At 37.6% G+C, this 26,878-nt stretch overlaps 1 protein-coding gene across 26 annotated transcripts in view; it reads left to right on the top strand.

Moving 5' to 3' along the window:
- DTNA (dystrobrevin alpha) overlaps positions 1-26,878 on the top strand; it is a 397,669-nt gene that overhangs the window by 145,496 nt on the left and 225,295 nt on the right. For 2 of the 26 annotated variants that reach the window (XM_059895344.1, XM_059895342.1), the window contains exon 2: positions 572-691. The exons of 23 other annotated variants lie outside the window; for them this stretch is intronic. The gene's annotated coding sequence lies outside the window, so the exon portion shown is untranslated. Of the gene's footprint in view, positions 1-571; positions 692-6,917; positions 7,162-26,878 lie in introns of all 26 variants that reach the window. One more of the 26 variants, XM_059895345.1, reaches the window with a different exon arrangement.

Consider the following 26,878-nt stretch of genomic DNA (forward strand, 5'->3'; position numbering starts at 1 on the left):
ACATATCACTAAGATCCACAGTTTCATTGTTAGGCCGTTGACCAGAAGTATCTGACCATTACCCCAATTTTGTCCATAAATATATTTTAGATGAAATGATGGGAGCTGTCTTTTTTAAAAACTGGGATTACGTTTTCTGCTCTACATTTTAGATTTAGTTGCCTAATATGAAATCTTAATAAAAATATTATTATTATATAATACCCAATCATCAGATTGTGTATTCCTTCATTACATGATTTATTAACTCCCCATACATCATTAAGTATCATCTTTATATAACTGTAAAAATTGTAAAATCTTGTAACCCAAACCTATATTGCTTGAACAAAACTCTATGACTCATCAAATAGTACATCTTTCTTCAACTGTATATTAGGTTGTCTTCTCTAAATTATCTATCACTTTTATTATGGCTAATGTGATTATTGGGGATAATAGAAAATAGGAATAACAGATATGCAGAATCCACAAATAAGCCAAACTGCACTTGAGTAAGTAGTTTCTGCCTTCCCTCGCAAGATCCTTAGTCCATTTATATCCTTTCATTCTCCTATTCATCTTCTCGTAGGATTCTGAATAAGCAGTGGAAATGAAGATAGAGAGGCTAAAACTATAGAGAAAGAAAGGAGATTAGAGGGTCCAAATTGCCACAAAGCTGAATGATTCGTGGAACACTTGGGAGTTGAAGGTACCATTATCAAGAGGATATTTTTGTGAATGTTACTTATTTGTGACTATTTACAATCTTTGTATTTATTAGATGAGGTATGTGGAGAATAAAATGACATGGCAGCTAATAAAATAACATTTTTAAGATTCCAGCTTAAACACAGTCATCATTTCAAAAGACTTTCTGGAATGACAGACTCTGAAATGTATCCTAAATCCTACTGGAGAGCTAAAAGGCTCTTCCCAGGATTTATAGTCACTTGAAGATCTCTAACTTTATTTTCAAGTTCCAAGTTTGGTTTAGTCACTGTTGATTTGTATACTGGTAATCATCAGGAATATTCTAGAAATACACAATTTGGCACCTCACTTTATAATCCAAAGAGAGCATCACTGATGTTTTATAAAAAGTTTGAGCAAAAGAAAACCATCATTTGCAGTTCACTTCAACCCGTCTTTTTTCTTCAGCCTAATATGGATATAAAATGTATCTGGCATTAGTGTTTCCTAGCATTGCTGCAGCTTGCCAGAATATTTGGATCTTTGCACAATGAATCCTTTATTACACTAAATATAAAAAGACATAAGCTTCAAAACAGGTCATCACATTCTTTCTAATGTTCCTTGTACTCATTAAAAGAACATATTTTAATATATACTAAGTATTTGAATTTATTTTCAAAATGGTAAATTGATTCTTTTAATTGTTGCCCTTTAGGAGTTCTTAGTGCATACCGGGGAGGTTGTGAACTGGATGTTTTAATTATGATCACTTTCACCCTGGATGAAAACTCAGTCTTTCCCTGAGTTTCTCAAGCTTATTTATTACATGGGTTTTTGACATAATGTAGGAGTTATCTTAGAAATAGAGATTATCATGAAGCCCAGGCTCTAGCCTGTAGATATTGATTCTGGAAGACCTTTGAAGATTTTCACATTGTGTGAAGGACTTAGTTAAATGAATGGTGTGATTTTCAATGTGTTTATTACCCTCAATATTAAGCACTTAGAGGAAACCCTGCATATACCTGCTAGGGTAGTCCTCTTTATTGTTAATAAGATTTGCATATAGTTTTTGAGCCTCTTCAGAAAACTGACAAAGGTTGAGAGTGTTATTAATCCCATTCTGCAATGTGGGCAGGTAATTGAGAATTACTGTTGAGTGCAGCAGGAGGAAAATTACTTTAGGCCTTGTTAAAGGGATATTAACTTTAGGAATACAGCAGACCCTCTCCATTCTAGCTACCTCTGCTCATAGAATAATCTACACATATGTATCTCTATATGCAGAAGTTAAAGAATAGACCTCAGTAAGGGATCAGCTCATATGGATGGCATGTGTCTACACTAGACTCAGGTGCATGGAGAAGTTGCATCAACACCGACAACAAAGAAAGGTTCCTAGCCCAGGTCTTTGAGCAAGCACATGGGTCAGTGTTACTGGAGCAAATGGAGAGTCCCTTCATTTCCCTACAGTGTCTTTTCTGGAAGACTGGAAAAGAGGAAAAAACAAATAATTTGGATGCTTCCCCAGCTGTATTGACTTTAGACACTGGCTAACATCATTTTCTACTCTTGAGCCCATTTCCTAGTCTTGTGTCTGTTTTGAGAAAAACTGGGTCTCATTTATTAATATTTCCTCTAAGCATATCTTCATCACCTATTCCCTTAATCTAATCCAGAGATCAAGAAACAGAGGTGGAGATATCATATATCCCAGACACCCCACCCCTTCCTGGTGATGTTTTTAACTGCATAGGATGTGATTATTTTAAATTGCCTTGACTGGATATGTATTTGCTCAGTTGGCTTTTGTTTCCTTAGTTGAGTATTTTGAGGAATGTTTGATTGTGCTTTCTGATTTTTCAAAAACACTTACCCTTTCAAGAAATATTTTAAAAGGGTATTGTATCAATTACTTCAGAATGACCTAAATAACAATAAAACATTCCTCATTAGATGATGAAAAGTCACAGTAAAAAAACAAAAAACAAAAAACTGGGCACATTACTTAAATTTCTGTTTCTTATTTGTCCAGACTAAACTCAAAAATTATATATGCTTAAGATTACCAGTAATATTGGTAATCTTATTTTTGATCTAAGAATTTTCAACTGAATAGATTTAAAATTAGAAAGATGCAGCTTATATGAAAAATAACATATATGTCATATTTTGTAGTTTATTGTGAAAAAAAGTGTGTTTTATGTGCAAAGTAGTTTCTATCTATATAATGTCTAAAAGTCAGTTTGAAGTAATAAGCAAATGACAAATTTACTAGAACAATAATCACCAGTTTTCACTTTTAACCACTTGATTTGCCATGAGTCAATGTCTGGGATAAACTGGCCATTTTAGATTACTTTTTTTTTTTTTTGGCCACAGTGCATGGTTTGCAGGATCTTAGTTCCCCGACCAGGGATTGAACCTGGGCCCTGGCTGTGAAAGCGCCAAGTCCTAACCACTGGACTGCCAGGCAGCTCCCCTAGATTACTTTTATTTTACCAGGCAACATGACATCAGAAGTGTCCAATTTTGTGCCAGAAAATGTTTAAAAACATAAACCACATATTCAAATTATTTATTATCTTTACGAATCTCTGTTTGATGGTGATGATTTTTATGTTCAAGAGGTTCACAGAATTCTGAGAGGAATTAAGATGAGCCTATGATCTTCATTTGACCAAATACAGGAGGAACTGTCTGATGGCGTTCTCTAGGAAATACACACAGTATTCAAAATGTGGATAATGCACTGTAGCCACTTTGGCTAATATCCCTATATTCTAATGTTTTTAGAAATGTCACATGTATAAAAAATTAGTTAGTAGTAATACTTGCCATTATTACAAATAAAGCCCCCAATTTCTCCTTCATGTACTTCAGTTTCAGGTAGGTGTTCTTGGACAGCAGGTGGCTTTCCTCCATGTGGTGATTCAGGGAACCAGGCCTATTTCATCTTATGACTCTACCATCCTCTAAAACTACAGAGTCCTCTGTTTCCAGCCAACAGGAGGGCAAAAAAAGCACCGATGAGAACACTAAGCCTTACAGGGAGAGGCCTTCACTTTTGTTCACATCCCACTGGCTAAAACTTAATCACATGACTTTAACTGAAAGGAAACCTGGGAACTAGAGTATGGCTGTGTTCCCAGAAGGAAGAGAACACTAGTGGTCTTTGCCACACCTACAATTTCATATGCTCCTAAAAATGAGGAAAAGCATCAACCTACTAGGGGCAGGCTTCTAGGGCTAGCTTTGTCACTAAGGAATTGTGGAAAATTTAACAGGAACCTCTTTACCTTTTTGTATTATTTGGTTTCATAGAGGTCACTGTGTAAAAGAAAAGACAGATATCAAATAAACACATTAATAAATATACAATTACAAAGTAATGTAGGCTCCATGAGATCATGGACCATGCCTCTATGGCACCTAAAACAGTGCTTGGTGCATAGTAGGTGCTCAGCAATAATTGTTGAATGAATGCATGCCTAAAGGCATGAATGAATGAATGAATGAATGAAAATATATGACAGAAATGAATAGGTGCTATGAAAGAAAGCAGTAGGGGAAACTGAATTCTTTGGGGCGATCAGGGAAGGTCTTTCTGAGGAAATCATATTGACGTTGAAACCTGAAGAATGAGTACAATTTAACAAAGAGAAGAGTTGGGTGGTAGACAGAATTTTGCAGGCAGGGAGAATATCAGGTTCAAAGGATCCAAGTTGGGAAGAGATTGAGACATTCAAGAGGCTAGTGTAACGGAAACCCAGAGGGACCAGAGGGTAATGCTGCAAGACAGGCTAGAAAAGTAGGCAAGGAGTCTGATATGTTCAGCCTTTTGGTGTTTCCTGCAGGCACAGTGGCAAGCCAATGAAAGGGATAATGAAGGAAAAGGTGTGATGTGATCCTATTTCCATTTTAAAAGATCATTGCAGCTTTCTGGGAAGAATGGATTGAAGTAGAGTAAGAGTAGAAGTAGAGAGACTAGTTATGAGGCTATTTCATTTTTTAAAAGTCTTATTGAAGTATAATTGATTTACAATGTTGTGTTAGTTTCAGGTGTACAGCAAAGTGATTCAGTTATACATATGTTTTATATATATATATATATATATATATTCTTTTTTTGATTCTTTTCCATTATAGGTTATTATAAGATACTGGGTATAGTTCCCTGTGCTATACAGTAGGTCCTTGATGGTTATCTCTTTTTGTATAGTAGTGTGTATATTTTAATCCCAAACTCTTAATTAATCCCTCCCCCTCCTTTCCCCTTTTATATACATGAATATTACTTACCAATAAAAAAATGAAACAATGCCATTTGCAGCAACATGGATGGACCTAGAGATTATTATGCTAAGTGAAGTTAGTCAGAAAGAGAAAGACAAATTTCATATGATATTGCTTATATGTAGAATCTAAAAAAAAATGATACAAATGAGCTTATTTACAAAACAGAAAGAGTCTCACAGACATAGAAAACAAACTTATGGTTACCAAAGGAGGCTGTTTCAAATAATCCAAATAAGATGACCAAACCAGGGCAGTGTTTTAGAACAAGGTAGAGGCAGAGCAGAGGAGGGACTTGAAATACATGTTGTGGGTAAAGGGAAATTGGAGCCGAAGGACATATGCAGTAGTGGAGTTCTCTGGTTCTATACTGCATGCTTATTCTCTTTGAAATGTCCTTTCAATGACTGTGCTACCACTCAAAGCAGACCTCTCAATATATTTAGTTTTGCTTCCTTCAGATTCTTTTAGAAGCTTTGTCCCAACTCTGAAGATTTGCCTAAAGATCAGTCAAATAACAGGCATTTAAAGTTTGGCTAAATTCTTGAGGTTCTTCAAAACTCACTCTAGATTATGTTGTATTTCTGCTTCTCTTTGTCTTCAAGAAATTAGGCAAATAGCGTAATTAAAGTGTAGGGTTTTGTGTGCGTGTGTGTGTGTGGATGTGTAAATCTTTAGGGTCCAAATATTTTACCCATAACATTTGTTTTAAAAGGTAAATTTTGGGCCACGTTTAGTATTTTCTTAATGTGGTACTATTCGAATTTTTCGATTTAATGTCTTAGGAAGTAATCCAAATATTGTAATCGTGTTAAAACTTTATCCTTGAAGCTAGTGTTCTCCTATTTCAGAGTTAGTTGTAATGGCTCAGGCCTTTATTAGAATTTCTTTGGAGATAAGAACGCTCTGTACTGAGGACTGGAAATTTGATGCTCATGAATTCCATTCTGCTCTCCTCCATTTCGCATTCGTTCTTGGCTTACAAATTTATCTCTGTCTGTATTTATCATCTTGAAAACGCACATCATAGTGATTTCCCAGAGGTGTTAGGAGGGCTATTTTAGTGTTTATCCATCAGCTTTTAAGACAATCTGAGCAAAGGAATGTTATGACTTAGGAATTGATATGTCCGCAAAAGGGCTTCTTCAAACAAGTAAGAATGGCTGTGAATCCCTGGCAAATTTCCTTTACGGACATTATACCCACAATCAGTGAAATACATCCAATAGGTTCCCTGCCTCATTCTAAAGACAGAGCCTCATTTCTGGGATTCTTCTGGCAACAACATTTACACGTGTGAAATGTTTCCACTTGAAATAATGTGAATAATTTTCACCCAAATGTGCCATTTGTGCTACAAATCAGTGGATGAAATTCTTTGACGGCCTGTTGATCTCTGGAGGGAAAAAACTGGGGTGGGGCGGGGACTGTGATTTTTACAAAGAAATTTTTGCTTGTTTCTGCCGAACACATCAATGTTTATAATCTTATGTTTTCATTTTGTGTCTAGTGTGATAGTCTTTACTTTCTCTTTGATATATGCCCCATTCCGTATAAAAACACTTTTCCAAAAATCTTTAAAAACATTTCTTTTGTTTTTCCCCTGCTTTTTCCTGTCACGTAGCCACCTCACTCCAAGATTATGCTATATGTGATCCAAAGCAACCACAGGAAATTGAAAAATCTTGTAAAGTCACTTTGTTGTTCTGACATTAGTTTGTATGTGGTGGTAGGCTAGGAATATAAAAATGGCATAAAGTTTGCTTTCAGATTCCAAGGTGTTCCTTATAAATCCAGTCAGGTATTTGAAAACTTCACTTATCTCAAAACTGGTACTTCTCACTCCACCAAAAAAAAAAAAATAGAGTCCAGGGCTCAAAGTTTTAGATAAAGTTAATTACACGGGAGAATTTGAGGGTCAAAGGAGTCTTACATTTTTTTTAAAGATTCCCCACTTCAAGCAAATCTCAAATTACACTGCATTCTGGCACCTGGCACAGAAAATGAAAATCCTCACATCCTAAAAGCGAAGTGTTTGACGAGAAGAAGTTGACCTTCCGAGCACCTGAATTTACTGCCAAAGCACTAAAAACGAACTATAAGCAGGAAAAGTATGAGTCAGGTGAACTCTTCATTCTACTTCAAGGGTGAAGTTCCAGTTATATGAATCAACAGAAAACGGTGAAAGAGGTGTGTGGGTGTGGGTGTGGGTGTGGGTGTGAGTGTGTGTTGTTTTCCCTACTTGTACACACCTGCTTTGCTTCTATGCCGCCCTTGGGACATAGTCTTTTTATAGTAATGGTGGTAATTAGATCCTTTCCTTTTTAGATGCTCTTAATCATCTTTTGGATTTGGAGCCAGTGTCTCTACCTCAAAATAGAATGAAAATTCAGATTCTTACTTAGTCTGTGGCACCCCTGGTCACTCCTAGTAGTCAATGAATATTTACTGAGTTTGGAGACAGACACTATACCAGGTCTGTATGAAAAAGCTGCCACAATTGAGTATTTATGAATATCCATTCTAATGTCAGTAAAGAATATAAAATTAGTGCATTGAATCAGACTCTTGGTCCTGTTAAAAACGTTTTTTTCTGTTACAGTGGCACCAGGAGATGTATTATGAAAGAATGTAGTTATTCTTCTTACTGTCAGATTAAGAATTTGCCTCTAAATCCTAATGTGCGTTAGTAATTTATTACAGCTCCATGACTCATGGTTCATATGAATGTTTAAAAATTACTTTCCATTTCCAACCTACTCCTAGTAATATTAAGAGTACATTCCTATGGGTCTTAAACTTACCTCTTTGAAGTTTCAGTGAATTTCCAGTGGATACATTTGTTGTCATCTTTTCCAGATCATTCAAAGCTTTATACACTTCAGATCTTCTGTTTAATACCCTACATTTTTTAGCCTGTCTTTATACAGCTACCTCCCTATTCCCTTTAGATATTTCATATATATCTTGTGAGCTGTGGTAGCAAGAACTACAAGTGGTACTTAAGGGATAGACACAGTGTTTTTGTAAGGTGGTCAGATTTTATTTCCATATAATTGTATCTGTGCTTTCATTTCCTTATTACCTTCCTCATAAGACACTCTGAGGAGTCAATGAAGTAATGCTTGCAAAGTAACTAGCGCAGTGCTTGGTATGGTAAGCACTCAATTGATGTTAATTGTTACTATTGAATTTTATGATATTTTAATGGCCATATACCATGGCCAGCCACTTTTAGTTTTTAAAACCTGGGTTCCCCTCATTCAATAATATGGGATATGCTCCAGTCAGATGAACATTCCTAATACTCATGTCTGAACTTGTCTGTTTCATTCATGCAACAAATCATTTAATGAGTATTATAGGAATTGAACTAGGTCCTGGGAATACAGCTCCCAGATAGGTAAGGTCTCTGCATTCGAAGAGCCCACAAACAGGGAAGACTAACAATAGACAGGTAATTACAATAAGGTGCCAGGAGACATACAGGATCAATGGGACAGCATAAAAGGGGGAGCCAACCTAGTCCAAGGGGCAGGTAGGTTTCCTGGAAGAAGTGATGGTAAAGCTGAGACCTGGGGGTAAGTAAGAGTTAGCCAAACAGAGGGGGCAGAAGAAGGACAAAAGTGGAAAGATTACCAGAAGGAAAAGTATGTGTAATACTAGGAGGGGAAAGAAAATGCTGTTTACTGAGGAAATGAACAAAGTCCAGCATGAATGGAGAGGCGAGTAATAGAGAAGGCTGGAGATGTGGGCAGGCACCAGATCTCAGAAAGCCTTGGGATTCATGTCAAGGAGTTTAGACTGTGTCCTGCAGTAGCTACGAAACTGTCAGTGGCATATCTTCATCCATCTAATACCATTCACCCTCCTTAACTACATTCTATACGGTTCAGCCCCATGCTTTTGTTGTTGTTGTTTTGGTTTTTTAAATTTTTTTCTCTCTTTTTTTAAATTGAAGTGTAGTTGATTTACAATGTTGTGTTTCAGGTGTACAGCAAAGTGATTCACACACACACACACACACATACACGCATAAATATATTATTTTTCAGATTCTTTTCCATTATAGTTTATTACAAGATATTGAATATAGTTCCCTATACTGTAGGTCCTTGCTGTTCATCTATTTCACATATAGTAGTGTGTATATGTTAATCCCAAACTCCTAATTTATCCCTCCCCTACTCCTTTCCCCTTTGGTAACTGTAAGTTTGTTTTCTGTGTCTGTGAGTCTATTTCTGTTTTGTAAATAATTTCATTTGTGTCATTTTTTAGATTCCACATATGAGCGATATCATATGATATTTGTCTTTCTCTGTCTGGCTTACATCACTTAGTATGATAATCTCTAGGTCCAGCCCCATGATTTTGAAGCCCCTTTCCCATTAGTTCCCCAGCATAACCCTGCCCACTGTCCACATGCCCATGTGTTTGCTTATTTCCTTGACTGAAATGTCCTTCCTCAAATTCTGCAATTCAATTCAGGAAGCATTTGCTGAGTAACTGGTGTGTGCCAGGCACTGTGCTCCTTCATCCCTCCAATGTCTTTTCATCCATCCATTCATTTATTTATTCTATAAGTATTTATTAAGCACCAACATATAGAGGGAGCCATGCTACGTTTAAATGACACTTCTTCGGTGAAGGCCCCCAGAGGCCCCAGCTGGACTAATCTCTTCCACTTTTCTTCATCCTCTGAAATCCTAATATTGTAAATGCATCTCTCCTCTGGCTCTTGGTACTTTTGATACCACATTACAACTAATTACCCCATGAGTCTGCGTAATGAGTAGTGAGTCTTCGTTACTCTACAAGATCTCCGTGCTATAGGGCAGGGGTCCCCAACCCCCGGGCAGCGGACCGGTAGCGGTCCACAGCCTGTTAGGAACTGGGCCGCACAGAAGGAGGTGAGTGGCGGGCGAGCGAGCCAAGCTTCATCTGCCGCTCCCCATCGCTCGCATTACCACCTCAACCATCTCCCTTCCCACCCCCGGTCTGTGGAAAAATTGTCTTCCACGAAACCAGTTCCTGGTGCCAAAAATGTTGGGGACCACTGCTAGAGGGGACAGAGTTCAGGTCCAATTTATCATTGTATTTTCCAGAGCTCATAACTTCACACTATGAGCTGCAATGTTCATAATAAATACATAACTGAGTGAATACATTTTCTGGAAATGGATAAGAGTAACCTTATTTTGGTACTTTCTAATGACCCACATTGTCAAGCAGAGCAATTAAATTATTTGTTTCAAAGTGATTAAGCCTAAATCTAGTACAATTCCTCTAAAAAATTAGTTTCTTACAAGAGTCCAAGATTTACATAAATACCTCATAGGTGGAAATAATATTTTATTAAGGCTTACACGTCTCAAGTATTCAATACTTGAAACTGTATCACCTCTATGATCAGCGCTTATGCTTTTTGTATATTCTTATAATTACATTCAATCAGAAAAGTGGAAAACTAGAGTGGACTTCTACCTGTTGATTGCTAAAAATAATATTCTTCCTTGCCTTAGCTTTTCAGTTTTACAGCTCTCTGCATGGATTTACCGCTAGCATTTTTAGTGATTACTGCTGCATTTCCTAAGCACACCCGTAGTACTTCTGGCAGGGTCTGTTATTCACCGTGAATACTGGAGTTGAATCCTTGATTGTCTCCCCGGTGAATGCTATAGTTGAGACTTGATTCTCTCCAGTGTGTTAGTGGTCAGTTTGAATAAATGGACAAGGAAAAAACAGCCCTAAGGAATTTTAAAGTATCACTGTGGAATCTGTGCTGAAATTCCAAACAGTTTTGAACTAGAGGCCCACGATACAGATCTTCAGATACATGGGCCATTTCAGCCAGTTTGTACTTATGAAGACTTGCTAATGCTGTCTGAGCTTTATTTGAAACTGTGTAAAAGGGTTTGAGGACTTTCCTTGCCAGCTGTCAGAGGACATTTCAGATAATCTGCTAAAGCCAACATTCAGAGTGTTCTTCAGAGAGGAAGTCTGGGTTAGGGTGGTGGCTCAGCAAGGAACTGTGGACTTAGTTATGGGCTTGGGCGGCCTCAGTCATTCACCTGGTTGCCATACTCCATTTTCTGTGATTGGACAATGTTCTTCCAGCTTGAGTAGTGATATCTCAAATAGCTGATATAACAGAGCTGTTGTGAATTGACAGGGAGGAGATTTTCACTTAGGAAATGACTCTTTGTGGGAATGTAAATTGGTGCAGCCACTATGGAGAACAGTATGGAGGTTCCTTGGAAAACTGAAAGTAGAGTTACCGTATGATCCAGCAACCCCACTCCTGGGCATATACCCAGGAAAGACGAAAACTCTAGTTCAAAAAGATACATCTGCACCAGCAGCACTATTACAATAGCCAAGACATGGAAGCAACCTAAATATCCATCAACAGATGAATGGATAAAGAAGATGTGGTACATATATATACAATGGAATATTACTCAGCCATAAAAAAGAATGAAATAATGCCATTTGTGGCAATATGGATGGACCTAGAGATTATCATACTAAGTGAAGTAAGTCATACAAAGACAAATATCATATGATATCACTTATATGTGGAATCTAAAAAAATGATGCAAAAGAACTCATTTACAAAACAAAAATAGACTCACAGACATAGAAAACAAACTTATGGTTACCAAAGGGAACAGGAGGGGGTGGGGGATGAATCAGGGATTTGGAATTAACAGATACACACTACTATATATAAAATAGATAAACAACAAGGACCTATAGTATAGCACATAGAACTATATTCAATATCTTGTAATAACCTATAATAGAAAGGAAACGGAAGAAGAATATATATATGTATGTATAACTGAATCACTGTGATGTATCCCTGAAACATTGTAAATCAACTATACTTCAATAAAATTTTTTTTAATTCTAATTTAAAAAATGACTCTTTGGAAATACTCCTGTGCTCCCATTTCTATTTAGTTACTTCCCACTCCTCACCCTGGTTAATAAGCCTTGAGCAGTTACCAGTTATTGAGTACCTAGCTGTGTGCTAGGTACAATACATTCATTATCTAAGTTAATCCACAAGATTACTCTAAGTAAGCACTATTACTATCCTTACATTAAAGATAAGCAGATACTTTTAGAGAAAATAAGTAATAGATATAATTTCATGCTCCTGGCCACTGTACTGTACTCCTGCATTTTGCCAGTGTATATTCAGAGCATGCAGTACCTTTAAGACTAGCTGGTGCATAGCACAGGGAGATCAGCTCAGTGCTTTGTGTCCACCTAGAGGGGTGGGATAGGAGGGTGGGAGGGAGACGCAAGAGGGAGGGGCTATGGGGATATATGTATACATATAGCTGATTCACTTTGTTATACAGCAGAAACTTAACACACCATTGTAAAGCAATTATACTCCAACAAAGATGTTAAAAAAAAAAAAAAAACTAGCTGGAACAGAGCTCAGTTGTGAAAGTTAATCTCTTGGGCACATTCTGGAAGCAAACCTCATACTCTGAACCCCAAATGCAGAAGATTTTGGAACTCATCTTCCATGTAGGATAATTTTCCACGATGTATGTATTTAGGAAGTTGGGTAGAATTATATATATAATAGAATTATATTATATATATAATATAACATTATATTCTATATATATATAGAATATTAAGGAATTCTTTTAGTAATATATGTAATTTTTTTCAGAACCCTGTAGCATGCTGACAACATATGGTATTCTCTTATTCAGCCGGGCAAAATCTGGTAGTCAGGCAAGTAAACTGCTGGGTTCAAGAAATGACCTTCCCACACTACAGCCACCTACCCTCAGCCTTCTCTGGGTCACTTATTGGAAATCACTGCCTCCCTTTCTCTCACACAATTGGTGGTACTTTGGGGTAAGAGGAAGATGAACATCAGCCTGGCATAAGCCAGGTCATTCTCCCCGCAACTAGGGCCTCCTCTCCCCTCCCCCACACCATCATTCCCCTGCTTAAAGATGCTCAGAATCCTACTTGCTTAACTTTATCTGGTAAAGGCAACAGTGGTTAAAAGCATAGCTATGCAGGTAAGTGTTTTTGAGTATTCTGTTCGTCATTATTAACTATTATTAGATGAGAAGGAAAAACTCTTAGATATGTTAAGCAGACTGTTGTGCATTTTGCCAATTCAACTGTTGATTTTCTTATGTGTTTTCATCTTTTATCACGGAAATTTTATTGGTTTAACTGCTAATATTTTCTAAAAATATTCAAAGGGTCACTACTCTGGTTAAATTATGTTCTCTTTCCTATAAGTACTTACGTTTACTGTTAGTACTGCTAGATAAATTTTTCTGGAAGTTAGATTGCCTGAGTATTTTTCTAAGAACTTGATGCATTTGAGTGCAATAAAACTCTTATTTTGTTGGAGTGTGAAAGGGCCAGTCTTTCCAGGAGTCTTATAATTGGGCCATGGAGTAGATAGACTCTCTGGGGAAAAAAGTCAATATTCATACACACAAAGAAATTCAGTTGTCAATTTGCCTTATTCTTAAACCTATCAACTTTCCACTCTACCCTTAAATGAGCAGACAAGGGGTGCTTCACATACACTCCTGCCCCCAACACACACACACGCACGTATGCTTATACGCACGCTCACAGTAATATTTAATTGTTGACTGTTTCTCTTGCTGCAGATGAAAGAATTAAGTTATACAAATGGACTTTATGTTCTTGACCACCATTCTGTGCTTTGAGGAATCCCATTACAGGATGGCTTTATATCATTGTCAAATTTTAACACAGTTGATAAGTTCCTTTTAGAAAGCTACAGTTATAAGTTCCTTTTATTTCTTTAATTAGACATATCTCAGTCATGAGTTCATTTCCAATTTTAATGTTGCTAAACACTAAGCACAGACTGTCAATCCTAGAAAAGGTGAAGTAAGCCATTCATTAAAGCAATTCATCATGGTGAAGCCAGTGAAAGCTATATACTTTGTTTTTGTTTAATTTTAATTGAAGTATAGTTGATTTATCATGTTTCAGGTATCATGCACATCATGTATCATGTATAGCAAAGTGATTCAGTTTTAGATATATATTCTTTTTCAGATCCTTTTCCATTATAGGTTATTACAAGATATTGAATATAGTTCCCTGTGCTATATAGTAGGTCCTTGTTGTTCATCTGTTTTATATATAGTAGTGTGTACCTGTTAAGCCGTACTTTATCCCCCCCACTTTGCCCTTTGGTAACCATAAGTTTGTTTTCTACATCTGTGAGTCTATTTCTGTTTTGTAAATAAGTTTCTTTGTATCATTGTTTTAGATTCCACAAATAAGTGATATCATATGATATTTGTCTTTCTCTGTCTGACTTAGTTCACTTAGTACGATAATCTCTAGGTTCATCCATGTTGCTGCAAATGGCAATATTTCATTGTTTGTTTATGGCTGAGTAATATTCCATTGTATATATGTACCACATCTTCTTTGAAAGATCTATGCTTTTGAGTTTTATCTCCTGCCAGGAATCACATTCAAGAGAACAGAGGGGCTCCTCTTACCTTTAATGTCTGAGAATCGTGTCATTTTTCTTCTTCTGTTAATGGTGAAGCCATGCTAAAAGGACTTGAGATGAACTGTCAATCACCATTAACCCCTTTCTTCCTGAACTTCCAGGTCAGGGAGCAATCAGAAGTTGCTTTTTACTCTCATGTCGAAGCCTTCCAAGCCCTGTCAGGTTTCCCAAACCATATTTTACAGTTGTCACAGCTGCCATCAATGGTGTGGCTTTTCTTTGTTTGGTTTCTCTGAAAGAGTAAACCCGTAAAATCTTAGAATATGTAGGGGTCCTGATTTTTGTTATATTTCTTGGTAATAAATCTAGGATAAAGACAAGAGAAAATTCTAACTATTAGATGGTGAAATGTTTTGTTTAACACTGTAATGCAGTTATCTAAAATTTTGTGCAATTAAGTCAGTCTGCTTTATACAATCTTTCCATATTTGTAGTCTTACTCAACATCTTTTAAATCGTAACCATTGGAATCAGATAATATAAGATTGCTATGCTACAAATGCTGGAAGCTTCTGCTAGGTTGCCTAAATTTTTCTTGCTTTGTATGTTTTCCAAATATAGTCACTTTTTTTTATGTTGCTCAGAAACACTTGTCCAGAATTTAGATGAAAAAAATAAACTTGTCAAAAAGTTAAATGTGGTATAAATCAATTTCCTTTCACTGTCCAAACTGAAAAGTTTTTTTAAAAATTACCCAAAGTGGTGGTAAAAGTGTTTATCTAGTTTTGATCCCTTATGAAAATGTTCATATTGTACCACTTAATGTAACATTCAAATTTTTTAAATAAGAAAGCATGCATATGAAAAATATCTGAAAAATTATTAAAATGCGAACCTGTTAATTTTCTTTAAAACATTCCTGTAACTTTACATGAATACACTAAATTTTGTATATATCAACTTAAGGAAAGAAGAATACTAGAAAGAGATTTTATGGGTGTATAATGAGCCATTCTCCAATAGAAGTCCCCCTTGCATAGCTTTAAATGAAGAAACATTTGAGGAACTTCACCCTTTCTTCCAACTAGTTCAGGAGCCAAGAACACCACTACCGTTTTATTGCTAGAATACACCATTGGACAATTGTTCAGACTGGCCCAGCCACCATCAATGAGCCCTCTGCCCAGCTCTTTGTTTTCCAGCTGTACTCATAAAAAGTAAAGTCAATAGTTAAAGCTAAAATGGATGAAAGAGAAATTTAAGGGTAAGAGGTGAATGGCTTTGGAGCCCCAAATTGGCATCTGTTCAACTCCAGGCCTCCACAGTCCTCAAAGTAGATGATGGCTAAGATGAAGAAGAAAAGAAGCTGGGTGACATATCTGATTCATGGACTAAAGCTAAAAAGGATGGAGCAGCAAGGTACAGGAGAAAGGCTGCTAGGAACCTGTCAACACTAGCCAGAATTTAGGGGGATAATTTAATAGCACTGAGAAATCACACTCAAAACAAAAAACACACATTCAGGCAGATCTGGAAAGTATGATTTTTCGTTGGTTGATTTTAAAAAGCCAAATCAGTGTCTGGATTTTGCTTTTATCAAAATCCTCATTAAGTCCAAGTTTTAGCCCAGTGTGTTATGATCCAGTTGGTACCACCACAGTCAAATCATTCTTGAGAGCATCTATATCTAAAACAGATTGAAAAGTTCAGGAAGCTACACCAATTCATTTCTACAGAGCTCATTTTGTTCTTCTATAAGAGTGATGAGAGGAAAACATTTTCAGCATCTTTGGCAGTCCCTTTCATTCTTAGTAAAGTGGCCAGAATTAAATGAACTATGACAAATGCCCTTTCACCCCTGGACCTAAAGTTGAGGCCAGCTGGACATTTAAGGTAGGATGTCTTCCAGGGCTTTGGCTTATGTTGTACCCATTCTTTGGTGTAGATCTCCAAGTCAGCACCTTGAATGGAACTTTGAAGCCTGTAATTTTTCAGTGACCCACTACCATGGCCCCCTTCCTATCCCTTGTGTGTGTGTGTGTGTGTGTGTGTGTGTGTGTGCGCGTGTGTGTGTGTGAGAGAGAGAGAGAGAGAGAGACTGGAAGGAGATGAAATCAAATATCTTCTAAAGCAGCATTGTCCAATTGAAATATAATGCGAGTCACATATGTAATTTTAAATTGTCTAGTAGCCACATTTAAAAATAGAAAGAAACAGGTGAAATTAATATAAATATATTTCACATAACCCAGTATATCAAAAATATTATCATTTCAACATGTAAGCAATAGAAAAAGTTATCAAAAAGATATGATCCACTATTTCTTGTTCTGTATCTTTGGAATCCAGTGTGTATCTTATACTTCTGACGCATCTTAATTTGGATGAGGCACATGTGAACTGCTCAATAGCCACAAGTAGCCGGTGGCTATTAGATCAGACAGCCCGGATCTAAAACATGACTCCCTCTTAGCTCAACAGTATCCCCTTTGAAATGCCTAGCTTCTGACATTTCAGCTCTCAATCTGAGTATGTTTTTCTTCACAGAAGAAATCCAAATGGATAATATCGTAATCCAGGTTCCAATACAGACACACACACATGAACACACACAGGAACTCACATCCGGGCTTTAATGACCTATGCGGATTTCCTTCTAAATAAACCTGAAAAATGGAATATTTCCTCTCTCTAGGGCTTTCTGAAGCAGCATGGGTACCTGTTATCTTGCACATTAATGGGTTACCATATTTAGTGTTGTCAGAGCTGCTGACTCACGGCCCATGCCGCCGCGCTGCCCATGATGCTTGTTTGACAGCATGCCAATGACAGCTGCCTCCAGCTTCTGAAAGGCTGACCTTGTAACAGCATTCACATTCTTTTGGGTGGTTTTGCTGACATACTCTCAACTCAAAAACTGTTTTTAAAACAAAAGTATAATGAAGTATTGAGCTTCTAAAAGCAATTGTATTTCAGTTCTTTAAATTATCTGAGTGCGTCAAGCAGGGCAAACCAGCGAGGAAATGAATACACAGAGAGAACCATCCTTGAAAGTAGACATTTGAGCTAGAGGCATATAATACTTGGGGACAGTGTTTTAAGATAACATGGGCATCCAAGTGAAACAAGGCTGTCACAAGATCTATTTTTCAACTTTCTCAAGAGCCTTTATTAGCTCTATATTACTGAGCTATTTGAAACTCTCTTTAATTTTGTTCAAAATTAACTAATTTATCTCATTTCCCACCCTAAAAATTTTTTCCTCAATTTCAGCTTCTACACAAGAGGATATAATATGTTCTCCATTAATTAATAAATGCTAAGCTACTATCAAATTCTTAAAATGGGGATCAAATTAGCCAGTAACTACTAGACACAACTCTAGCCAGTGGATAAGATGATCCTTCACACTGTACTCTTCTCTACATGTAAAACAAAATATACACCTTTCAGCCAGCAGCCTGTACTGCTGGCCCTGCCTTCTGTTGGAGCAGAACTTTTGATTCTTTCCCTGGTGGCTAGGTCTGGAACTCCTGTGCATTCTAAATCTCAAGTCTCTCCTCGAACTGATTTCCCTGTTCCTTCTTTCTGTTGCCTATTATCCCAGAGTCTAATCTGAACTAACAGTAAAATTACCATGTGGTTCACATCTCACACAAAATAGCGAAAGTCTGCTTTACTGATTTTAGTGAGTTTCCAGTAAATAAACAGAATGTTCAGTTAATTGTTTTGGCACTTTGTAGCCACTAGAGGGCGATCAAGGCTCCTCTCTATCCTCCCTTCCCACCCTTGTAAACCCAATGAGTGGTGACAGAGATGAGTCAAGGGCACAGTACATTGATCCATGAAATGGAGGGGAAATGAAATTGAATCTTTGGAGAAATGCAAAATATGGTAGCCTGCAAACGCTGCCAACATGTTTTGTTTGATCTATCCATTTGTAAATTTGAAGATTTCTTGTAAAGATATGGATTTCCACCCTGATGATGAAAATAGGAATATATGGCCATCCTGGGTCCATGCTTGTACTTGGGACAACCAGAAGGAGCTGCTGTCTTTCAACAGGGCACACACTCTTCATTTTAATTCCATCTCTAACTCGCTCTATTATTTTTCCAATATTGAGACCAAATGGCATGTGCCACTTATAATCAAGCTTGCATCATTGATTTCTTGTTGTTAAGAGCTGTTTGGTTTTGGATGTTTTCTGTTCTACTCAGGTCAATATCAAAAGTAATAAAAAGAAAAATAGACCAAGTGAACCTCTTATAATTACAAGGAAAATAAGAGAGAGCATACGTCTTTGAAGAAGTAAAAAACATTTGTAGGGATAAAATATGCATGCAGAATGTGCCTGGGTCTCCTTGACTTATACCCACCTATTTCCCCCATTTACATCAGTTTAATGGGCGTATGAGCTTAGACTTTTCCAACACTCAGAATCTCTGCCAAATTCCTGTTGGTGAGAGTGCAACATACATGTATGCACGTGTGTGTGCATACACACCTCACCCTTTACTGAGGCAGATACCCTCATTCCCACTTTTTTCCTTAGACACCATTTCCCTGAATTCAGTTTTCTCCACAAAGTGGTAAAATCTGGAGGACTGAGATTTGGGCAAGAGTAAATGTTGTAGGAGAGACATTTCTCAAGCGTTTGTTCTAGGCCTTAGGCAAATGGCGCCCCTGTGACTCCTTGTAATCTGGCTTTTTGATCAGTGTAACCCACTGGTAATATGTGCTTCCCTCACACAACTGTGGCAGGTGGCAGATCAGGGATTGAGAGATCATGGGTCCCCGTCAAAATCCCATCTCTCATTTGTCATCACCAACTCTAACTACCAAGAAATCTCTCTCATGATTGACTACATAAGGATTTGCAAAATCAGCCTACAAAGGGCAAACTATCTATCTCTTTACTCAACTTAGTTGGAAAATATATATATCTGCATGTAGCTTGTACTCACAGAAGAAATGTAGAACTAAATTTAGATTGGTGTAGCATAAACAGATTCCAACAAACACAGTTGATATTCTGATTTACTCACATCATTGTTTCTTGATCTCAAAAAGAAGTGATAATATAAATGTGAGTAACCATAGTTAATACTTGTTGAGTTTACTGTGGGTCAGGCACTATGCTAAGGGATCGCCTTTAATCCTTGGAACAGCTCTGGGTGCTAAGATCTGTTATTATTCCTATTTTAGAGGTGTGGAAAATGGGGCTTGGAGTGGGTAGGTAACTCAATCACTATTACATGAACATTAAATCAAAAGTGGGGTGAGATTTACCACCCCGTTTACCACCACTCTGTCCAACCTCAGAGCCTTCACTCAACCACCTTCCTGTATTCCCTTCCTTTTAGGCCAATGGTTCTCAAAGTGAAGTCTCAAAGACACTTTCATGGGGCCCTTGAGGCCAAAACTATTTTAATAATAACCCTAACATATTATTTGCCATTTTGATTGTGCGAACATTTGCACTGATGATGAAAAAGTAATGGTGGATAAAATTGGTGTAACTGTAATCAAGCTACATTGTACATTGTAACATTGTACATCAAGTACATTGTACATTGATTGTACAATCAATCATTTGTAATCAAGGCAGTGGCACCAGACTGTACTGGTTAGTAATTATCTTCTTCACTGTCGTGCAAAACAGTAAAAAACAAAGCAGGCAACGATAACAACAACAAAAATCTTATTCCATCTTGAAACTCTGATGCACATCTTTTTAATATCCTGTGTGAGGCAATGGAAAGCGTAAAGTGCTCTTGAAATATATCGAGGGACGATGGGTGTCTGAGAGTAAGACTGTTTGCTGTGCAAACTGAACTAGCCACATCTTTCACAGAACAACCTGTTTTCTTGAAAGAACAGCTGGCAGGCACACTATGGTTACTCAGATGCGGTATTTGGTGACGATTTCCTTGAAAATGAATGAAGGGAGCCTGTCACAGCAGAGAAAACCAACAGTATTCTCTGAAAATGATAAAATTCAAACTTTGAAGTAAAAATTAGAGTTTTGGAAAGCTTACATCTGTCACTGTGAGCCTGACAGCTTCCCAATACCTAAAAGACTTTTCTGATGAGATTAATGGTGACATTAACGAATACGACTCTTTGTTATTGAGAGTGAAATGGCTCAACATTTGGAAGATCTGCATAACTCAGTGAACCAATACTTCTCAAATGGCCAACTCATGATGTTGGAAAATCATGCATAAGTTAAAAAATCAACACAAATAGGAGACAGATCATGAATTTTGGTGTAATGGACTATGCCAGGTTCATTGATGTGGTTTCAGACTCCACATGGCAACTCACCTTTAAGAAACAACACTTGTTGAGTTTCAGAGGCAAATCAAAGAAAAATATCCACAATCATCTGAAAGGCTATGGAATACTCTACCTTTCTGAACTGCATATCTGTGTAAGTTTGGAGTTTCTTCATATTCTTCAACCAAAACAACATATTGCAATAGGTTAAGTGCAGAAGCAGAAATGAAAACCCAGCTATCTTCTTTCTATGAAGCCAGAAATTAAAGAGTTTTCCAAAAATGTAAAAGCACGCCCTACTTCTCACTACATTTTTTGTTTTGGAAAACATTGCTATTTTATTTTTAAAAAGATATCATTTATGTTACATTTAAAAGGTTTACCATTGTTATGTAAATACATTTATAAGTAAATATTTTTTTTGAATTTCTAAGTCAATTTCTAATAAGGTAAATATTGATAGATATAACACACATAATCACAAGCTCTATGGGGCCTTCAGAACAAAAGGTTTGCGTACCTATGATGTAGGGTATAATATTTTTTTTTAACACCAAAATGGCATGGAAATTACTGATACCAAATTAAATGTATATCTTTTATCTCCATTTTTTTAAAAGACACTCATCTTCTTTGAGTCAGATGAAAATAAGTCAGGCTCTCAGCTGTCCTCAGGGGGCTACTAGGGCATGTGGTATATTCAAGGCCACCAGTCAAGGTCATAGTGCACCACTGAAGGGCAAGGCCCGAATTGGCTCCCAGAATCAGATCCTTCTGTCTCTTTATGACTTCCAGAAGAAGCACTTCTTTGTCTAAGAAAACACTCTCCATATTTTGCACATAAATATTTTTTTCTGGGGAAACAAGATACATGAGATGTATTACAAACAAAAAAACAAAGTTTGTCACTGAAATTGTGTCCAAATAACTGCTATTATGCAGACATGTTTTTTAACGAGAGTGAGCTTTCTGGTTAGGTTTTCTGTAATATATTAGAGAAGAGTAATGTTTAAAAATGTGGAATTCGATCTGCTTAGTACAAAAATTTAATTCAGGATATTTGGAGGAGGTATGGTACTCTGCATGGAAACATTTACTCCCGTATTTACCCATCACTTCATTAATGTTAAGAATGTAACTGGTAAAGGTCCAGAAAATCTTTTTTTAATGTGGCTCCCCGACCCCATATCCAGTTTCATGACTTCTTTCCTTCCTTCCTCCTTCACTCCCTCTTTCCTTCCTTTCTTCTCTCCTTCCTTCCTTTCTTCTTTTCTATTTGTTTTGATCTTTACATCATGGTAAAATCAAATAGACACATATCAAATCACAAGGCATGATTAATCTCTAAGAAGTGTGCAGGACTTTAGCAAATGAATGAACATAAATTTGAAGCAGATATTGATGGTCACATATCACCAGGGAAATTTCAGTAGAATCTATGATATACCTGCCTGTGGCTAATTAAAATTTTGTCTTTTTAAAAATTAATTGGATAAATCTTTGACACATTCTGATTTAGCACTCAAAGTTCAATTTAATTCTCTTTTTGATCAATTTGGCAGGTGTACTGAGATGCAAGAGACAAAAGGCTGAGCTTGGGTAAATCCTTTTTCTCCTGGTCAGCAAAAAATCTGTTCATCTTTCCGCCTTTCTTGGAATTAAGTTCAACATGCAGAGCTTAAAGTTTTAAGTGAGGTCATCACTAGGGGATAGTTTTTGTATGTACTCAGTGTAGGTTCATATTGTTCATAAAAGGAGATTTTCGTTTAAGAAAACTTTTGAGACAATTCAGTTTAGTGATTGTGTAAGTTAATGAGACACTCACTGGTCTCACAGTTGTATTTTTTTAAGCTACAAAATGAGGTAATCACTCTAAAAGCATATTCTGAAAAAAAAAATGGCTTCTGTTTTTCTGATATTTTGGGATACATGGGTTTTGTACGGGAGAGGTTTCTGTAGCAAAATAAGCACTACTATAAAATAAAATGATCTACTGCCTTCTTCTGAAATATAACAGAAATGTGTTCTGTGTGGATGTGAGTGTATATAAAGCACATGAGTAAACTAAAGAAGGATTTGGTGACTTTGGATGCCCCGTACCTTCATATGTCATATCCTTTAATTAGCAAGTTTGATAAAATAATTTCATAGCCAGAAAAGAGGAAGCATTCATGCTGAATATGTGTGGATCACTAATAATAAAAAGGATACAAAAAGCAAAAAATAAAACTTGAAATAAAATTATATATAGTTTATAATCCCTCAATTTCATTAAAAATTATGTGTGTATGCATATATATGTATAGATAATGAGATATAATGTATAGATAATATAGTAAATGTAGAATACCTTCATAGGGATTGCCTCTGGGTAGTGGAATGTGGATGACATTAGTTTTCTTTATAATTTATTATATTTTCCACACTTCTTAAAAGTACTTTATTTTTTTAAAAAACTCTGTAAGTTTCCAGCCATCTCTGATTCATTTTTTATTAAACTTGCTTCTTCATATATAGTGGCATATAGCTAATTACTTTTACATTTTTTTAAAAATTAATTAATTTATTTATTTATCTATGGCTGTGTTGGGTCTTCGTTTCTGTGCGAGGGCTCTCTCCAGTTGCAGCAAGCGGGGGCCACTCTTCATCGCGGTGCGCGGGCCTCTCACTATCGCGGCCTCTCTTGTTGCGGAGCACAGGCTCCAGACGCGCAGGCTCAGTAGTTGTGGCTCACGGGCCCAGTTGCTCCGTGGCATGTGGGATCTTCCCAGACCAGGGCTCGAACCCGTGTCCCCTGCATTGGCAGGCGGATTCTCAACCACTGCGCCACCAGGGAAGCCCTACATTTATTATTTTAAAAAAGAAAAAATGACGGACACTCAAGTGAGTTCTCCATGCTCGAGCTCCTCTGTGAGGGACACTGCCCAGGTGCAGTGCGAATCATTAAACATATGGGGAGGATGTTCTTTTAAAAAGCAAATATCATCTGTGTAAGCACCTGCCTTAGCCTACAGTGAGATGCAGCAGATAGAAACACAAAGGCATTCCCTCTGAGATACATGCTGTGCAAGGAACAGAGCTGAGAAATCCTTTATAAACCACCTTCTTCCTTCTCAACACCTTTAAAACAGTTGACTGAATACCCACCTGAACTGATGCTGACAAGCATATTTTTTTTTCTTATGGGTCCCTGAACGTCAGCAGGCCTCTGGCTTTATGCTGGGAAAAACTTTCCCATTCACTGCAGAATGTATATGTCCATTCCTCTGACAGCTATTTCATCCAAATTGTGTTGTTCTCTCCACTTTATCTTACTTTAACCTGAGTGATGAAGTATAATTTTTTTATCCCTGTCTGTTGGTGAAATATCAAGAGGAAAACGGAACACTCTGCTACTATCTTCCACTTGCTCAAATATCCTCTTGTGGTCTTGTTATATGTCCTAGGGGGTAGTAAAGTAGGTGACTGAGAGGTGAGGCAGGCAGTGACTCTACTTTCCCTGTGTAGGTATCAGTCCGATGGGCAGGGATTACAGATGCACGACTCCCTCTGAGATTAGATTCATTTCCCTGATTAGTTGGCCAAAGACTTCAAAACTTCACAGAAATGAGGTGTCTGCACAGCAAGAAACAGATGCAGCCGGTCTCAACAGTAATTCCCTTGGCGCCCAGAATTTCTGCTGGGATTCTGGTGATTCTGCCCTTCTGTGATTGGGCGGATCACACTGGATCGGAGCAACTAGGCTGTCCCAGTGCTACAGCCTCTTTATCCTCGGAGCCTGAAGCAACAATCTATGCCCTTAATAGGAAATATGTGCAGATATCCAAGACCTTCCTGGTTCTCAGGCTGAACTCTGTGTCAACAAGAACAAATCTTTGGAACAAAGAGGGCGCCCAAGTATCCATCCCTGTGCACTAATTCTGTCTCCAGCTTTAAAGCATCCAGAAAGGCCCATCTCCACAGTCTCCTCCCTGACTCTGACCTAATAACCTTGTGTCTGGGGTGATTCTGATTTTAGTCCAAGGGCCATGATCCCAAATCCACTTTACTGTAGCTTCCTGAGCCACTTTAATGTTCTTAGGCCAGTAACTAATAATCTGGTGAAATGATCTAATAAGTTTATACCACAGCTCTGTGTAGGGAAGAGTGAGAAAACACTGACCTTCATGTTTGCTAATTGTTCCACCATCAATTGAACAAACATTTAGTGAGGAGAATTAGTCATCATTAAAGATGATGTGCTAAAGACGATGAAGAAATAAACAAGACAGTCCCTGCCAAGTTGCATATATTCTTATACAGAGAAGAAAATTCATAGCAATTGTACGTAGTAACATGTGCTACAGAGAAGGAACACAAAGCATGATGTGCAGACACCAAGGCCCGGGTACGGAGGGGCTAAGAGTAGAGGTGGGAGATGCGGGAGGAGTTTGATGCAGTAGATAGAGTTGGAGGAGCTTCCAGAGAGGAACTAGGCTTAACTTGTGCGGCGTCAGAGGTCTGGAGGAGACCAGTGGTAAAATTAGAGAATACTATTAGGACGGAGGGGACTTGAACCATCTAACCAGTGTTTCTTAGCCTCGGCATTGCTGTCACTTAGGACTGCTAATTATTTTCTGACGGGAGCTGTCCTGTGCCTGTAGGATGTCCAGCAGCATCCCTGGCCTCTACCTACTAGATGCCAGTCTCACTTACCCTCCCTCCACCATCAGAAATGTCTCAATACGTTGCCAACTGTCCCTGGGAGGTGGGGGCGAAATCATCCCTCGTTGAGAAGCACCGGTCTCAACCAATACCCTCATTTTACTAATGTGAAAACGGCAACCCTGTTAAGTATAAATGATTTGCCCAGCTAGTTAGTGGGAGGGACAAAAATAAAACCCAGGCTTCTGATCCTATTCAGCCTCCTTTCTATAACATCAGAAGGTGCTTCAAGGACTTTTCAGATCTAAGTGTTTCCTCTTCCTCCAGCCTCATTGTTGCTAGGGATCTGACTGATGCTGTGTGTGTGAACAGGGGTAGCCAGAGTCCTGAGCTCGGCCTCAGCACTGGCATGACACCCTAGCATGCCACTGGGTTTTGGTTTTTTAAATTTTATTGAAGTATAGTTGATTTACAATGTTGTGTTAATTTCTCCTATATAGCAAGGTGATTCCGTTATACATATATATTCTTTTTCATATTCTTTCCCATTATGGTTTATCACAGGATATTGAATATAGTTCCCTGTGCTATACAGTAGGACCTTGTTGTTTATCCATGCTATATATACTAGTTCCTAGCATGCCATTTGTGACTATGGCGGCAAAGAGTCACTCGTAAAAAGCAGGACCTATTTAAGTTGTTGGGAAATTATCTGAACAAGTAGTTATTGTTTCCCAAGTGACTTTGACCATTCTTAGCCACATCCCTTAATAACTGCTACAACTTAAGCCAACTGACAGTGTAAAATACCAGAAAAGCCCCACATGCATGTTTATGAGTGCAGTGCAACGCTCCATCTTTGCATTTTTCTGGGGCGCCCTTTGCAGATCTCCGGCCTTCATCATCTGTAACTGGTCCTCAAAACACTGAACCTGCCCCCTATGACTACAGTGATCTGAAAGTGGTCTCCATCCTAACCTCTGAAGTCTAGAAAGCTGGACTCATAACACTATAGTCTCCCAAGCATAACTAAAAGAGAAGAAAAGGCTACAGAAGAGGTACTAGACAACATCGTCTTCAATCCTCCTTTTCACAGTTAGGCAATCCTAGTTCTTCCTAACAAGGAAAGTAGACATAATGCTCACTTGGGTTCTTCATTTTTTCGGAGTGAATAAAGGCCTTTGAATTTTTCCCATTGTGAGGAAATTATTTTCAGTATGGTGCAAACTCATAGGGGTAAGAAAGAGGAAACTGGATTAAATGTTTATAAGAAAAGAGGACCACAAGGTACATTCATTCATTCATGCAATAAATATTACTGCCTATTTGTTAGGCATTGGTCCAAGCCTCAGGGGTACAATAGTGAACAAAGTTCCTGCCTTCATCGAGCTTATATCCTAGCGTGAAGTGACAAACAATGAATAAATAATAAATAGTAGCAGTGCTATGTGGGTGAATATATATCAAGGTAAGCAATAGAGA

The sequence above is a fragment of the Balaenoptera ricei genome, chromosome 14, assembly GCF_028023285.1.
Source record: "Balaenoptera ricei isolate mBalRic1 chromosome 14, mBalRic1.hap2, whole genome shotgun sequence".
NCBI classification, from domain to species: Eukaryota; Metazoa; Chordata; class Mammalia; order Artiodactyla; family Balaenopteridae; genus Balaenoptera; species Balaenoptera ricei.